Here is a 12,839-nt window from a genome sequence, read left to right as displayed (position 1 = left end):
CAGATTATCCTGGGGATTAGCGATACCTGTGTGTGACAAGCTGTGGGCAGTTCTGCTGAGACAGCCTTATACAGTAATCAGGGAATTGTCACACACATACTCATACTTTTTATGCTCAAATAGATCAAGTCAGCTCCAGAGCACCAATGCACTACTCGGACCTAGTTTAAAGAGATAGGAAAACAAAAAAAAAAATGTTTCTCTCTCATTTAAAACTACTTTATACTTAATTAACACTTATTAAACGTTTTTGTTTCTTTTCCTTGTATTTACTGATTTAAATTTATAATTTTGCCAAACCCATAATTATACTTGGGTAGAAACATGATGGCGGCCCACATGCACATTAGAAGTGTCTACCGACTCACACATGCGCATATGCAGTCCCTCTCTCCTGCTCAGCATCACTATGCAGGCGCCGCAAGGAAATATACAGATGCCGGCATAATCAGTGGCGCTTTGATGACCTCTGCCCACCTGTGCACGCGATCTGTAGTCAAAGTAAAGGATCTTCATAAAAAAATATTTTTTTATTTTTTATTTGATTCATTATGTAATATTAATTTGAATGAAGTGATTTATTTATGTACAAATGGGCAAAAATTTATAACCCTTTAACCCCTTCCCTCCGTTAGGACGTTTCATGCCGTCTTAACTGCACTGGGCTTTAGCGCTGTTAGGACGGCATGGAATGTCGTAGCCGTTTGGCTGTACTAAAGCTATAGCAGCTTCCTAACTGGGATCACAGGCTGGAGGGGGTGCCTAGCAATATAGGCACTCCCCCTGACCCAAGCCCATCATTGAAATCATGTGATTGCATAAACGATCGTGTGATTTTAATTTTGACTTATTTGTTTACATTGGAACTTTGTTCCGATGTAGACAAATAAGTACCAGCAAGAAAGGGTTAAAACATCTGCTTAGCCAATGAAAAGTGGCATATATGTGTAACCACCAATCACCACCGAGCTCCGGCAGTGCATTGCGGCTAGTGCTGCCACCCAGCCAGTATTTTACCAACATGGACGGTATTTTTAAGGCTCAGGTAATAAAGACACTATCATGGTGAAACTTCTTCTAAGTGTGTTGGGATCTCATTATAATTAAATGATCATATAAAATCAGTCCTAGCAGATTTAGTACCTGAGTTATTCTGTATAATTATTATGCAAATTTATGCTCATATCCAGTATTTTTTCCATAAATGTGGTAACGGAAATTGTTGCTCCTTCAACAAATGATACCAAGAGAACAAAGTAAATTTCATAAAAGAAGTACATTGAAAAGGCTCCTAAAATTGTATGTTGAACCATGAATGATTAATTTTGACTTTCATGTTCAGACAGAACATACAATTTTAAACACCTTTTTAATTTACTTCTATTATCAAATTTGCTTTATTCCCTTGGTTATCTTTTATTGAAGAAAAAAATGTACTACTGGGAGCTAGCTGAACACACTGGATGAGCCGGTGTAAAAATGTATATATGTGCAGCCACCAATAAGCTGCTAGCTCACAGCCGTGCATTGATGCTCCTAAGCTTTCCTACGTATGCTTTACAACAAAGGATACCAAGAGTTCAATGCTAATTAGATAATAGAAGTAAATTGGAAAGTTGTTTAAAAAATTGCATGTTCTGTCTGAATCATGACAGTTTCAGATTTACTTTACTGTCCCTTTAATAAACACACATGGCCCGTTGCTTTGGTGAAATTATTTCTAAGTCTCGTCACTACTGCGAGGTCCCTCAAACAAGATTAGAAAGACAGACTTTAGCTTGACAGCTGTTTGACTTGCTCTGCCGGGTACTGATGGAGAGTTTTTGTGAGATTTCTCTTCATGCTGGTGCAAGATGGCAGCTTAGTTTACAGAGAAATTGAAAGGGAAATGAAAGTTAAAGGGACACTCTGGTCAAATTAAACTTTTGTGATTCAGATAGAGCAGCCATTTTAAACAACTTTCCAATTTACTTCCACTAACAAAATGTGCACAGTCTTTCTATATGTACACTTTTTGAGTCACCACCTTCTACTGAGCATGTGCAAGAATTCACAGACTATGGGCAAGATATACAAGTCTTGATAAAGCCCAGTCTAGAGTGAAACGCGTAAACACACTTTTTATGACTAAGGTTCATCCTGTCACTGCACTTTAACTAACAGGCCCCCATGGTCTGCATCATAATATAAGATATTGCTCTGTTGGATACCGAGGTAGCGATTTGCTTAACCACAGGAGTTGCACAAGTAAAATGACTCTTGCACCTCGTTTACAGAGATTCATCGATATCCTATGCTGTAGCGCTACAGTTATTCCACAAACGGGATCAAGAATCGAACTATATCTTCAAACGTGATGGAGTCTGAGTCACGTGATCCACACGCTGCAGTAGTCGTCACAGGTTGTCCTCCTGGACGCGGACAGAGCAGCCGAGATTAGGTATTCTGTATTAGGTATTCTGTTACAGCGGTGTTCACCGTGAACAGTTGGAACTTTGTTGCCATTGCGCTATTTAACGCTTTTCCCCTCTGTTTTGGTGGTTGTTTGGTGAGCCTTCTCACGCAGATTATTGATTTTGGCCTACAGTTTTTACTTTTTAAATCTAATGGTTAAGGGAGACGTCCCTATCTTTTATTTTTTTAATTATTTGCCATATGTATTGCATTGATGTATCTACACCCTGCTTATTTTAGTAAATGTTACATTGTATATATATATATATATATATTGATTTAGATTAAACCATATCCGTGCATTTAGTGCTACCTCTCTTTCTCTTCTTTTTTGTCTAATTTGTGCTATATCTTGAGGGGTTTAACCGAGGTAGCAGGGTATTATCTTTAGCGCTTTTATCTATTTGTTATATATTATATTCAGATCAGACCCACAACCACAACTCAGCAGCAGTCAGCCATATGCTTACATCAGACCTCAGATCAGACCCACAACCACAACTCAGCAGCAGTCAGCCATATGCTTACATCAGACCTCAGATCAGACCCACAACCACAACTCAGCAGCAGTCAGCCATATGCTTACATCAGACCTCAGATCAATACTGGACAACTGACAGCTCCAAATATCGATGTTCTAATTTCGGAATTTAAAAGTTATTCAAACAGCTGTGGTAATGGATCGGACTACCATTGAAAAGTGTAGCCGCAGTATATTATTTTAAAGGCACAATACAGTAAAACTTTGTACTGTAGTTTTATTTTCTTTATTGCTTGCTTTTAATATAATTTAACCCAGAAAATAATGGCTTTGCCCTGTACTGCATTGTGCCACATCTAGAACACTAACTCTGTTATACACAACACAGGGGCTAATTTATATCTGTCCCTAATTGGCCCCAGCAGGGGAGATAATATTAACAATACGCAAGACACTTTTCAAGAGAACAAATGCAAATCTTTGTTAAAAAAAATGGATGTTTCTAATGCTTTTAGGAAAATAAACAACATGTACTAAAATAACTTTGTAATACATTTAAAAGGATATGAATCCCCCCCCCCAAAAAAAATATTTTGTAATTCAGACAGAGCACACCATTTTAAAAGAATTTACAATTTATTTCTATTATGTATTGTGCTTTGTTCTCATGGTATTCTGAGCTGAGCTGAGGTAGGTAGCATCTGGTGCACTACATGGTAGTAAAATGTGCTGCCGTCTATTGCTCTTGCAAATAGATAACATTCTTGCAAGACTGCTGCCATATAGTGCTCAAGGAACTGGGGTGGCTCCTAAGCTTACCTCCTTGATTTTGAACAAAAAATACAAAGAGAATGAAGAAAAATTGAGAATAGAAGTACATTAGTAAGTTGTTTAAAAGTGCATGTTCTATGTGAATAATGAGAAATGTTGTGCTATGTCCCTTTAAAGGGACATGATACCTAAATGTTGGAGCTGTAAAAAGCTGGCTAGAAAATATCACCTGAACATCTCTGTGTAAGTAGGAAGATATTTTACCTCAGTTGCCACATCCCATTGTAAAGGAAGTTTAAGCAGCCAATCAGGATGTTAGCCCTGGGAGCTTACAAAGGAGTGTGCAACTGTCATGTGCAGGCATAGTCATGTTATTTCCCTCCTCAGTTAATGGAAGTTTACTGTGAAAGTGCAGAATCCAGACTTAACACTGCTTTATTCCACAAAGTCATTGGCTGCACACTTTAGTGACTCATTTATAACTGTGCAAATTGGCCCCAGCAAAGGAGGACATCTTGGTTACAACATGGTGGTGCCTATTGCTTTATGGACAATAAAACTTGCTTCCACTTAGTTTTTTTTTCTCAATATTTGAAAAACTAATAAATGCAACTGCATCCTTAAGCTAATCATTCTAGCTATCATTTATATAAGAAATGAAAGTTCTGGCAGCACTTGGCGTTAAAACATCAAAAATCTTTATTTCCAATTAAGGCATACAGGCTTGACACAGAGTAAACGTCTGACGCGTTTCACGCCCCCTAGTGGCGTTTCATCAGAGACAACAGGTGATCTTAACCATGGCCTACAACAAACATTAAAAGTAAATGTGAATTAATATAAAATATGCTACAGTATATCTTGTCTTATGCTTCTATATAACAGAGCAATGCATGTTTAGATCTTGGTATTAACTAGAGACAGTAAATGTTCAGATTACTATTATTATTATTATCATTGATTTGTTAAATTGCCATCGAGTATGATTTTTCCTTCCTTGTTACTCTGTTATATAGAAGCATAAGACTGTAGCATATTTTATGTTAATTCACATATACTTTTAATGTTTGTTGTGATTATGACATTAAGGGGTTAAATATGTATTCACCATGACCCAGTATAAGAAGGCCATGGTTAAGATCACCTGTTGTCTCTGATGAAACACCACTAGGGGGCGTGAAACGCGTCAGTCGTTTACTCCGTGTCAAACCTGTATGCCTTAATTGGAAATAAAGATTTTTGAAGTTTTAACGCCAAGTGCTGCCAGAACTTTAATTTCTTATGTTGCTACAATTGGCAATTTGATTCTTTGCCTCCCTGGCATAACACCCTGTCACCGTGAGTACATTTGTTTATGTAGCTGTAGTTACGGCAACGCCTATGACGTCATCCGCATGAGCCAGCAAGTCGACACCAAACTGGGGAGCTTGGAGCGGCCGCTCACACATCACACGCATCATTTATATAAGGCCTGATTACAAGAGGAGCGCTATATAACGCTTTCGTGAAAGCAATATTTGTGCTCCACTGAGTAATAACAGCGAATGTGTGCTGGTATTACAAGTTGAAAGCAGCTGGGAAGCATTGCGTTCACTAGACCGCACTTCCATAAGCTCCAATGGGAGCCTCGTTTGAATGCCGTCATACACGGCACAGAACCAAAGCGCAGCGAAGGGAGTAAGTCGCACAGCGATGGCAGCAAATTGTAAATATATATGTATATAAGTATATATACATATATATTTATGTGTTAATATGTGTATATACACATATTAATACATACATATATATTTATATAGTCATATACATATATGTTTACTGGGAACACACAGTTCCTATAGATCGCAATGTAAAGGCAATTTTCAGTGACATTTTTTTTTTCTAACATCCAACAGCCGCCAATTTTAGCCCCAAAATACTGCCTAGTGCAGTTATTTTATAAAATATAAAAATACTACAATTACCACTGTATTTTGGGGGCATTTGGGGCAGATTTATAAAATTATCCAGAGATCTGATCACTGGTTAATTTTATAAGTACTAGTTGCTACTGCAAGCTTGTGGTAGCAATAACTAGCCACTAATAATTGCTGATTATTTATTGCGTGCCGCAAATGGGCAAATTTGTGGGTGCACGATAAATTTGCGCTCCACATGTAATCTAGCCCTTAGTGTTTAACATCCCTTTAAATATTTGTTTTGTGTGCAGATCTATCACAATTCAGTGATTAACTGCTGATATATAAAAACTTTCAGATAGAACATTTAATTTTAAACAACTTTCCCATTTCTCTCTATTATCAAATTTACTTTTTTCTCTTGGTATCAATTGTTCAAGAGTAAACTTAGGTAGTCTCAGTAGCAGTAACACACTATTGAGCCAATGACACAAGGCATATATGTGCAGCTACCAATCAGCAACTAACTCTCAGTAGAGCATTGTCGCTCCTGAGCACACCTAGGTATGCTTTTCAACAAATTAAACTAAAAGAACAAAGCATAACATCAATACATTGGGAAATCATTCAATGCGCTACCTGAATCATTTCATCAAGTTTAATTATTACTCTACTGCCCCTTTAACGGATAATATATATTAGGTAGAAATAGCAAAAACTAAAAAAACAAAAAATGTAATGCTTCTTTGATTATTTAGCCTTTTTTACCACCAAATTGTGCAGATATTTAGTTCTTAGGACCTAGTAAAATGCTGGTTAGTGTGTTCACCAATTTACAGCTATCTACACTACTGGGGCATTTTAGAGGTCCAATCTCCATGTTAAAAAAGATTTGGAGGCCGAATTATCAAGCCGTCAACTATGTTGTATTCGACGGCACCAATAAACTCGCCTAACATCGCAGCCGCGGACCTGAAACGCTCTCCGGATTTATAAAAAAAGCTGTCAAAAAGCCATGCACCAAGTACGGGGTGATGCGCAGCGGACTGTTGTTAACTAACAGTCAATGATCTCGCTGGTATTCGGCTTTTTCCAAACTTTATTTATACCCTGTCACTAAACATCGCCACTATACTAAAATGTTTAAACCCTATCCCGCCGCTTCCGGACCCCGCCGCAACTAAATAAAGGTATTAACCCCTATCCCGCCGCTCCCGGACCCCGCCGCAACTCTAATAAAGTTATTAAACCCTATCCCCCCGCTCCTGGACCTCGCCGCAACTAAATAAATGTATTAACCCCTAAACCCCTGGCCTCCTACATCACTACCACTTACTAAACCTATTAACCCCTAAACCGCCATAAACTAAATTAAGCTATTAACCCCTAAACCTAACAACCCACTAATTTTACATTAAATATTAACTCATCCCTATCTTATAATAAATGTAAACTTACCTTTAGAATTAAAATAAACTATATTAAACTATTAATTAACGTACCCTAACTATTATACTAAAATTACATGAAACTGTATTAAACTATTAATTAACCTACCCTAACTATTATACTAAAATTACATTAAACTAACAATTAAATTAACTATATTAAATATTTAAAAACCTAACCCTACTCAAGTTATTTAAATCTACAATTAAAAATTACTAAGTTACAAAAAAAATAACAACTAAGTTACACAACATAAAAAACACTAAGTTACACAAAAAGGGCCTTTTGCGGGGCATTGCCCCAAAGAAATCAGCTCTTTTACCTGTAAAATAAAATACAAACACCCTCCAACAGTAAAACCCACCACCCACACAACCAAACCCCCCAAATAAAAACCTATCTAAAAAAAACTAAGCTCCTCATTGCCCTGAAAAGGACATTTGGATGGGTATTGCCCTTAAAAGAGCATTTAGCTCTTTTTCAGCCCAAAGTCCCTAACCTAAAATTAAAACCCACCCAATAAACCTTTAAAAAAACCTAACACTAACCCCTGATTTCGAAGACCGGACATCCATCCTCATCCAAGCGGCAGAAGTCCTCAGCGAAGCCGGCAGAAGTCTTCATCCAAGCGGGCCGAAGTCTTCATCCAGATGGCATCTTCTATCTTCATCCATCCGGCGCGGAGCGGCTCCATCTTCAAGACATCCGGCACAGAGCATCCTCTTCTTCCGACGTCTGTAGCAGAATGAAGTTTCCCTTTAAATGACGTCATCCAAGATGGAGTATCTTACATTCCGATTGGCTGATAGAATTCTATCAGCCAATCGGAATTAAAGGGGAAAAAATCCTATTGGCTGTTGCAATCAGCCAATAGGATTGAGCTTTCATCCTATTGGCTGATCCAATCAGCCAATAGAATGCAAGCTCAATCCTATTGGCTGTTTGGACCAGCCAATAGGATGAAAGCTCAATCCTATTGGCTGATTGCAACAGCTAATAGGATTTTTCCCCTTTAATTTAAATTTCTTGGATGACGTCATTTAAAGGAAACTTCATTCTGCAAGAGACGTTGGAAGAAGAGGATGCTCCGCGCCAGATGTCTTGAAGATGGAGCAGCTCCGCGCCGGATGGATGAAGATAGAAGATGCCGTCTGGATGAAGACTTCGGCCCGCTTGGATGAAGACTTCTGTTGCCTTCGTTGAGGACTTCTTCGGCTTGGATGAGGATGGATGTCCGGTCTTCGAAAACTGTAAGTGGATTTTCGGGGGTTAGTGTTAGGTTTTTTTAAGGGTTTATTGGGTGGGTTTTAATTTTAGGTTAGGGACTTTAGGCTGAAAAAGAGCTAAATGCCCTTTAAAGGGCAATGCCCATCCAAATGCCCTTTTCAGGGCAATGGGGAGCTTAGTTTTTTTAGATAGGTTTTTATTTGGGGGGTTTGGTTGTGTGGGTGGTGGGTTTTACTGTTGGGGGGGGATGTTTGTATTTTATTTTTACAGGTAAAAGAGCTGATTTCTATGTGGCAATGCCCCGCAAAAGACCATTATAAGGGCCATTGGTAGTTTATTGTAGGCTAGGGTTTTTTTATTTTGGGGGACTTTTTTATTTTGATAGGGCTATTAGATTAGGTGTAATTAGTTTAAATATTTGATAATTTATTTTTTATTTTGTGTAACAGTGTTTTTTATTTTGTGTAACAGTGTTTTTTATTTTGTGTAACTTAGTTGTTATTTTTTTGTAACTTAGTAATTCTTTATAGTAGATTTAAATAACTTGAATAGGGTTAGGTTTTTAGAAATGTAATATAGTTAATTAAATTGTTAGTTTAATGTAATAGTATAATTGTTAGGATAGGTTAATTAATAGTTTAATATAGTTTAATTTAAGTATAATAGGTAGGGTAGGTTAATTAGTAGTTTAATATAGTTTATTTTAATTCTAAAGGTAAGTTTAAATTTATTATAAGATAGGGATGAGTTAATATTTAATGTAAAGTTAGCGGGTTGTTAGGTTTAGGGGTTAATAGCTTAATTTAGTTTATGGTGATGTGGGGGCTGGCGGTTTAAGGGTTAATAGGTTTAGTAAGTGGTAGTGATGTGGGAGGCCAGGGGTTTAGGGGTTAATACATTTATTTAGTTGCGGAGGGGTCCGGGAGCGGAGGGATAGAGGTTAATAACATTATGTAGGTGGCGTCGATGTCGGGGGCGGCAGATTAGGGGTGTTTAGACTCGGGAATATGTTAGGGTGTTAGGTGTAAACGTAATTTGTTTTCTACCATAGAAATCAATGGGGTAACTCGCAGCATCGAACATAAGCTTTTGCTGCTTTCAGGCTCCCATTGATTCCTATGGCATCCGAGTCCTCCAGGGTGGCGGATTGAAAACCAGGTACGCTGGGCCAGAATAGTGGTGAGCGTACCTGTTAGAAATTTGATTACTTGCAAAAGTTGTCAGATAGTGCCGAATGTGTATTCGGAACATCTGTAATGACATAAGCATCGATCAGTGTCGGATTGAGACCGACGGATCGTATGTTACGTCAAAAATTTCAACTTTTGCTGGTCTGTAGGCTTTGATAAATGAGTCGAATCAGGCTCGCCACAATTACGCTGTGGAATTCCAGCATATTTGCGGTTGACGGCTTGATAAATATCCCTCTTGGTCTTTAAAGGGATACTAAGGGTTAGATTTATCGAAGCAATTCACCTGTATTTGCGGGCAAAATAAAGCATACGCACCAATCGCCATATTTATTAAAGCAATCTGCACCTATATTTGCGCAAATCTGAAAGAAACTTCTTCACACTCCGCTTGCATTCGCCTAGGTGTACTAGCGTGCTTCCGACGGCGCTAATACACATTGCTTAGAGATGTATTGTTAGACCCAGACATAGAAATACGACTAGTTTTGTATTCATTTCTTTTCGTCAATAGCGAACTGTAGTATCTCCTCCAATTACGTCTTCTCTCGAATCTCTGTTTAGTAGACAATCATTCACACCTGAAGATGGAATACTTTTTTATTTTAGCTAATTTGTCCGTTGCTCGGCACCTGGAGGAGACAGAGATGCAAAGAAATCTGTGCTCAGAAAGGCACATACGGGTGCCGAGAGTGTTCTTGTGGTCTTCATGCTCTAACTGATTCCGAAATAAAACAACATTTTAGGCTAAACAGAGCAACCATTTTAGATTTATATGGACTAGTATGCCATGAACTAGAACCAAGCACAAGAAGGACAAGATCATTACCAGGAATAGTGAAATGATTGGCTGTGCTATATTTCTTAGCTACAGGATCTTTTCAATCGGTGTCCAGTGTGGTTGTAGGAATGAGTCAGCCATCATTTTCAAGGCATAATATGTGTGTTGTATTAAAGGCAATTTTTAAACATCTGCACAAATATATATGTGTTCCAACCCAAATTTTTTCTTTCATGGTTCAGATAGAGCAGCAATTTTAAGCAACTTTCTAATTTACTCCTATTATCAATCTTTCTTCATTGAGGCCTAGTTATCAAGCCGTCAACCTCAAATACGCTGGAATTCCGCAGCGTATTTGTGGCGCGGCTGATTCGCCTTAGTTATCAAAGGCTAGAGACCGGCAAAAGTAGAATTTTGTGACGTAAACTTCGATCCGCCGGACTCAGTCCGACACAGATTGATTCTTACGTCACTCCAGATGTTCCGCACACAAGTGCGGCACAATCTCACTACTTTTGCTAGTTATCAAATGACTAGCAGGTACGCTCTGCACTTTTACGGCCCAGCGTACCTGGTTTTCAAACCGCCACCCCTGGAGGCGGCGGATCCCATAGGAATCAATGGGAGTCTGACCATAGCGAAAGTACAAGTTCGCTGCTGACAGACATCCCATTGATTTCTATGGGAGATGTCTGCACCTAACACCTTAACATGTACCCCGAGTCTAAACACCACTAATCTGTCCCCCCTACACCGCCGCAACTAAATAAAGTTATTACCCCCTAAACCGCCACTCCCGGAGCCCACCGCAAGCTACTCTATACATATTAACCCCTAAACCGCCGCTCCCGGAGGCCACCGCAACTATAATAAATGTATTAACCCCTAAACCGCCGCTCCCGGAGCCCACCGCAACTATAATATATGCATTAACCCCTAAACCGCCGCTCCCTGACCCTGCCGCAACCAATATTAAATTTATTAACCCCTAAACCTAAGTCTAACACTAACCCTAACACCCACCTAACTTAAATATTAATTAAATAAATCTAAATAATATTTCTATTATGAACTAAATTAATCCTATTTAAAACTAAATACTTACCTTTAAAATAAACCCTAATATAGCTACAATATAAATAATAATTATATTGTAGCTATCTTAGGATTTATATTTATTTTACAGGTAACTTTGTATTTATTTTAGCTAGTTAGAATAGTTATTAAATAGTTATTAACTATTTAATAACTACCTAGCTAAAAGAAATACAAAATTACCTGTAAAATAAATCCTAACCTAAGTTACAATTAAACCTAATACTACACTATCATTAAATAAATTAAATAAATTACCTACAAATAACTACAATTAAATACAATTACATAAACTAACTAAAGTGCAAAAAATAAAAAAAGCTAAGTTACAAAAAATAAAAAAATAGGTTACAAACATTTTAAAAATATTACAACAATTTTAAGCTACTTACACCTAATCTAAGCCCCCTAATAAAATAACAAACCCCCCCAAAATAAAAAAATGCCCTACCCTATTCTAAATTAAAAAAGTTCAAAGCTCTTTTACCTTACCAGCCCTTAAAAGGGCCATTTGTGGGGCATGCCCCAAAGAATTCAGCTCTTTTGCCTGTAAAAGAAAAATACAACCCCCCCGAGTCTTGAATCTTCATCCCGCCGGACACGGAACATCCTTCTTTACCGACGGACTACCGACGAATGAAGGCTCCTATATTTTTTTTTATTTTTTGTAACTTAGCTTTTTTTATTTTTTGTACTTTAGTTAGTTTATGTAATTGTATTTAATTGTAGTTATTTGTAGGTAATTTATTTAATTTATTTAATGATAGTGTAGTGTTAGGTTTAATTGTAACTTAGGTTAGGATTTATTTTACAGGTACATTTCTCTTTATTTTAGCTAGGTAAGCTATTAAATAGTTAATAACTATTTAATAGCTATTGTACCTAGTTAAAATAAATTGAAAGATGCCTGTAAAATAAATATAAATCCTAAAATGGCTACAATGTAATTATTATTTATATTGTAGCTATATTAGGGTTTATTTTAAAGGTATTTAGTTTTAAATAGGATTAATTTAGTTCATAATAGAAATATTATTTAGATTTATTTAATTAATATTTAAGTTAGGGGGTGTTAGGGTTAGTGTTAGACTTAGGTTTAGGGGTTAATAAATTTATTTGTGGTGGTGGTGGTGGCGGTGTAGTGGGGGGCAGGATAGGGGTTAATAAATTTATTATAGGTGGCGACGGTGTAGGGGGGGCAGGATAGGGGTTAATAGGTATAATGTAGGTGGCAGCGGTGTCCGGGAGCGGCGGTTTAGGGGTTAATACATTTATCAGAGTTGCGGCAGGGTCTAGGAGCGGCGGTTTAGGGGTTAATACATTTATCAGAGTTGCGGGAGGGTCTAGGAGCGGCGGTTTAGGGGTTAATAACTTTATTTAGTTGCGCGGGGCTCCGGTATAGGGGGTAGAACAGTGTAGTTAGTGTGAGTGCTTAGTGACAGGCTAGCAATAAAGCTGGGAAAAAGCCGAAGAGCAGCGAGATCGGATGAGTG

Source organism: Bombina bombina, chromosome 7 (assembly GCF_027579735.1).
Source record: "Bombina bombina isolate aBomBom1 chromosome 7, aBomBom1.pri, whole genome shotgun sequence".
NCBI classification, from domain to species: Eukaryota; Metazoa; Chordata; class Amphibia; order Anura; family Bombinatoridae; genus Bombina; species Bombina bombina.
The sequence above is the reverse complement of the archived record's forward strand: the minus strand, read 5'-3'. Positions refer to the sequence as shown.